At 41.0% G+C, this 6,000-nt stretch overlaps 1 protein-coding gene across 3 annotated transcripts in view; it reads right to left on the bottom strand.

Annotated features, from left to right (window-relative positions):
* The window catches only part of LOC129831055 (transcription factor HIVEP3-like), a 45,627-nt gene that overhangs the window by 9,103 nt on the left and 30,524 nt on the right, over positions 1–6,000 (bottom strand). The window lies entirely within an intron of this gene.

Genomic DNA, 6,000 nt, shown 5'->3' with positions numbered 1-6,000 from the left:
AAAATAAAACACCTTTCTATTAATAGGAACGGTAATTACAATGATAGCTAACATGCTTAATGGTGTGTGTGTGTGTGTGTGTGTGTGTGTGTGTGTGTGTGTGTGTGTGTGTGTGTGTGTGTGTGTGTGTGTGTGTGTGTGTGTGTGTGTGTGTGTGTGTGTGTGTGTGTGTGTGTGTGTGTGTGTGTGTGTGTGTGTGTGTGTGTGTGTGTGTGTGTGTGTGTGTGTGTGTGTGTGTGCTGATAGTTACATGGAGCATGCCTTTTCTGAAAAGCTCCTTAAATACCAACCCCTCATATCACGCTTGGACAGCCTGGGTGGCATTGATATTTGGCAGTATGGGCAGTGTACATAGGCTTACGGTTTGTGGCCTTCAGATTGCAGGCCTGCCTAAGAGTAGAGAAAAACCACTGTCTAGGTACTGCTCTGTTTCAGACGTTATGGGCAGCCTAGCTGTGTGGCGGAGAATGAGCTTTTTGTGTCCTTATTAAGTGTCCTTTTATCAACAACCTTTGAAATGTTTGAATCCTTTATGATGTAATGTGATTTGTGGATTCAAAAAAAGTATTTCAAATGTGTGTGAGTGTGTGAGTGTGTGTGTGTTTGTGTGTTGATGCATGAGTGTGTACGTGCCCACTGACAAAAAATCCCACATGTCGAACTGATATACAGCATGTAAGCACATTGTGGGCCACCAACCCACTCGCAATTCATAGTTTACTCTGACACCCATTCATAGATCCTGCCCCTAGCTTTATCTTCAGCGAGACAGCCTACACTAAAACCTCCCTCACTCGGCCCTCACTCCCTCATAATGTAGCCATACGGAAAGTTCATTGTTTGACTTCCTCTGTCTTTCACCGCTTTATTTTATCATCCCTCACACACACCGGCCCGAACATATGGAATTGGTGGGCTCAGAGCTCCACACAGCGCAGCCGGGAAGAGAGATGAGTCATTCCCAGCTAGCACATTGGGTTTCTTGGAAGTTGTGGGAACGTATGTTTTTGGTTTCACATAGGTTGTGGGAACGAAGCCATACGTCTCCTGACCGGTAAAACGGAACTATTTTAAAACGTTCTGAGAACAGAAGTGAAAATTTCACCTGTTCTGAGAACATTTTACTCTGGTTCCTTGAAGTTTCTCCTTGGAGGTTTCGTTAACACTCTGATAACAGAAATTATAGGTTATTTGGAGGTTTTTGAATAACATCCTTTCACTGAATGTTACAATAAGATTTAATAACACGCACTGCTTGTTCACTTCTTAAAACTCCAAGCACAGATAGGACACATGGAAATTAATTTCCTTAGGCATTAATCATGCAAAAAACATACATCTTTTATTGTGACACAGCATCAGTGAGATTGGAACCCATACTCATATTTTTTCCAACCATGGAAAGAGTTCACTGCGCCACCAGGATGGAGCCAGCATGCCATGTTTTTTTACGGAAACATATCTGTTCATTTTAGTCTATTCAAACGGACCCCATTAACAAAGGAAACAAGCACTCATTAAGATCAGGTTGAGCAAATTAATGGGCATGGCCAACACACCTGAACACACTTAAGATAGAGGATAGAGATAGTTTTGATGATGCTGAGAATGGAATGTATGAATTTCTAAATAACATCCTAAGAACATTCTCTGAACTTTACTTACGTTTTCTAGTGATTTTTAAGGAACGTTTTCTTGACATTCATTATTTTAGAGGGGGCACGAAGTACATTAGGATGAAATGGGGGAGGTGTTCATTATGCCTAATAATCATTATGCCTATGTCGCAAATGTCTGATTTTCTGCATAGGTTATCTAAGCATACCTCTTGACCTTTTCAATTGTCATTTTAATGAATGATGCACATTTATTAATTTTATGCCTCATGAGTTTAGTACAACTGCCACACTGATATATAGCATCATACCAATTGTTGTATAAAATTGTGGAGTAACTACAATGTTGTTGATGCATCCTCAGTTTTCTTCTATCACAGACATTAAACTAACTGTTTTAAAGTCACCATTGGCCTCAACGTGAAATCCCTGAGTGGTTTCCTTCCTCTCCGGCAACTGAGTTAGGAAGGACGCCTGTATCTTTGATGTGACTGGGTGTATTGATACACCATCCAAAGTGTAATAAAAAACTTCACCATGCTCAAATGGATATTTAATGTCTGTTTTTTTTTTACACATCTACCAATAGGTGCCCTTCTTTGTGATGCATTGGAAAACCTCCCTGCTCTTTGTGGTTGATTCTGTGTTTGAAATGCAATGTTCGACAGAGGGACCTTACAGTTAATTGTATGTGCGGTGTACAGAGATGAGGTAGTCATTAAAAAATCGTGATAAACACTATTATTGCATACAGAGCCCATGCAACTTATTATGTGAGCACATTTTTACTCCTGAACTTATTTAGGCTTGCCATAACAAAGGGGTTGAATACTTATTGACTTAAGACATTTCAGCTTTTCATTTTCAGTTCATTTGTAAACATTTCGAAAAACAATTCAATTTTGACATTATGGGGTTTCGAATCAATTTAACACAACAAACAAAATGTGGGAAAAGTCAAGGGGTGTCAATACTTTCTGAAAGCACTGTTTTTATGCATAATCAATGAATATGGGACAGTAGGTGGAAATAGAATAAAGACACTCTTCCCCCCTGTTCCTCTCAGCTCTCAAGACAACTCACTCTGTGTAGGAGGTAGAACGTCAAAATGAACACGACGCCGATGGCAAAGCAACACTTATAGTGGAGCTGAGGTGTAAAATAGCTAGACAAGCTACTCTAACTTGATTGATTGCCTGTAATGGCTTGGTAGCTATTTATGAGGTTGGGAGATTGGGAACCTATCTAGCTAGCTAAAGCCAACTTCCTAAAATTGCTAGGTGGCTTTACTAGGGAGAACAAATACCACTGATATAATTATTTGATAAAACGTGGGATTAAAATGAAGTTTAGTCATTAAAAACCCCTGTAGGTCTAATCACTTAGACCACAATAGCTAACATATGGAATTGTTTTAGGATGGTCATAAAATGTATCATGTAGCTATTTGATTTGGAATTTTAGGACCGCTGTAGGTATACTAGTTAGCTCAAATGGTTCGATCTGGACAATCGGTTTTGTGGTTAAACCTCTTAGAAATGAAGACATCTGCGTTAAAGAGTTCAGACGACTGCAGTAAAGCTTGTGGATGGCGTAGAGCAAAACAAATGGCCGTGTTATGTTCCTGTTGTCTCATCTTTCATCGTACTAGTTTGTAGCTCAAACGATTCGAGGTTCTACAGGCGATTGTGACAATTTTCTAGACCGGATCCTCTCAAGTGTAGAAAAACACAGCTTTTACAAGCCCCCTATTATGGAATAGGCACACACTTTATATCGACGGAAAGAGGGGATAAAGCTGTAGCCTCTGCAATACATTTTATAATCAGAATGACATCACTGTGTGAGGCACAGGTGCATCAATAGACTCGAGGGAAAACTAAAAAGGACAGTGCTGGCGTGTCACGTGCCCTTGTGCCGCCTATGAGAATCTGGTTCTGAGACGGAATGTATGTTTTTAAATGACATTCTTAGAACGTTCTATGAACGTTACTAAAGCCTTAACGTTCTCGGAACAATTTGAGAACATGACATTAAATATAACCATGAGGAAACCTGTAAGAGACGTTACGCTGAGGTACTGAAATTCCCACAGAAGAATGTTGTTAGTTAACATTCTCTGATCTAAACTCAGCAAAAAAAGAAACTGTCTTTCAAAGATCATTCATAAAAATCCAAATAACTTTACAGATCTTCATTGTAAAGGGATTAAACACTGTTTCCCATGCTTGTTCAATGAACCATAAACAATTAATGAACATGCACCTGTGGAATGGTTAAGACACTAACAGCTTACAGACGGTAGGCAATTAAGGTCACAGTTATGAAAACTTAGGACACTAAAAAGGCCTTTCTACTGACTCTGAAAAACACCAAAAGAAAGATGACCAGGGTCCCTGCTCATCTGCGTGAACATACCTTAGGCATGCTGCAAGGAGGCATGAAGACTTCAGATGTGGCCAGGGCAATAAATTGCAATGTCCGTACAGTGAGATGCCTAAGACAACGCTACAGGGAGATAAGATGGACAGCTGATCGTCCTCGCAGTGGCAGACCACGTGTAACAACACCTGCACAGGATCGGTACATCCGAACATCACATCTGCAGGACAGGTACAGGATGTCAACAACAACTACAAGGGTTACACCAGGAACACACAATCCCTCCATCAGTGCTCAGACTGTCTGCAATAGGCTGAGAGAGGCTGGACTGAGGGCTTGTAGGCCTGTTGTAAGGCAGGTCTTCACCAGACACCTCCGGCAACAACATTGCCTATGGGCACAAACCCACCGTTGCTGGATCAGACAGAACTGGTAACAAGTGCTCTTCACTGACGAGTCGCGGATTTGTCACACCAGGGGTGATGGTCGGATTCGCGTTTATCGTCGAAGGAATGAGCGTTACACCGAGGCCTGTACTCTGGAGCGGGATCGATTTGGAGGTGGAGGGTCCATCATGGTCTGGCCGGTGTGTCACAGCATCATCGGACTGAGCTTGTTGTCATTGCAGGCATTCTCAATGCTGTGCATTACAGGGAAGACATTCTCCTCTCTTATGTGGTACCCTTCCTGCAGGCTCATCCTGACATGCATTACAATGTCACCAGCCATACTGCTCGTTCTGTGCGTGATTTCCAGCAAGACAGGAATGTCAGTGTTCTGCCATGGCTAGCGAAGAGCCTGGATCTCAATCCCATTGAGCATGTCTGGGACCTGTTGGATCGGAGGGTGAGGGCTAGGGACATTCCCCCCAGAAATGTCCAAGAACTTGCAGGTGCATTGGTGGAAGAGTGGGGTAACATCTCACAACAAGAAATGGCAAATCTGGTGCATACTGACTGTTACTTTTGATTTTGACCCCCCCCTTTGTTCAGGGACACATTGTTCCATTTCTATTAGCCACATGTTTGTGGAACTTGTTCAGTTTATGTCTCAGTTGTTGAATATTGTTATGTTCATACAAATATTTACACACATGTTAAGTTTGCTGAAAATAAACGCAGTTGACAGTGAGATGACGTTTCTTTTTTTATTTTAGTTTATTTGAGAACATTCCCAATATCAAACCAGTAGGAGAATGTTCCTAGAACATTACCAAAATTGAAATGAAATGTAACCATGTCTGAACTTTTAGGAAATGTTCTGTTAAATTAACGAAATACAAAGAAAATATAGATTTTGGGGGGCTCAAATTCCTTAAATGTGCTGAGAATGTTCCAAAGCCAAGCAACTGTCCTGCTCCATTCCCAGAAAGTTGTGGGATAATCACGGCCATAGGAGAACCACGCTCTCACCAAGCTCTAAGAAACATATGGTTCTCAGAATGTTATGTGCTAGCTGGGTTGTGACTGATGAGACGAAGGCTGTGAACCTGAGTCATGAAAGAAACAACAGGTTCCCAAGGGTACTCGGAAAAATGCAGAGGAACGCACAGATGGCACCTCAGTGGCAAAATCACAGATAAGATAGAGGAGACCAAGTGTTCTTAGAAGTTTCAGTTATATCTGATTTATAACCCCAGTGTGATTCAATCTAGCTGTGTGGATTAACGTAAATGAACACAGATGATTCACGGTGCTCTCAATCTCTCAAAGCTCTTTCTCTTATCTGACACATCCTATATAAATCCCATTATTAGAGAAAATTAGTATCAAACAACATTTTCTTCATCTAGGTATATACCTTCCTCTCTCTCCTCTGAAAAAAGTATCCCTCTTATGTTCTCTGTCTACAAATACAGTTGAATTCGGAAGTTTACATACACCTTAGCCAAATACATTTAAACTCAGTTTTTCACAATTCCTGACATTTAATCCTAGTAAAAATTCCCTGTCTTATGTCAGTTAGGATCACCACTTTATTTTAAGAATGTGAAATGTCAGAA

Source organism: Salvelinus fontinalis, chromosome 32 (assembly GCF_029448725.1).
Source record: "Salvelinus fontinalis isolate EN_2023a chromosome 32, ASM2944872v1, whole genome shotgun sequence".
NCBI classification, from domain to species: Eukaryota; Metazoa; Chordata; class Actinopteri; order Salmoniformes; family Salmonidae; genus Salvelinus; species Salvelinus fontinalis.
The sequence above is the reverse complement of the archived record's forward strand: the minus strand, read 5'-3'. Positions and strand labels throughout refer to the sequence as shown.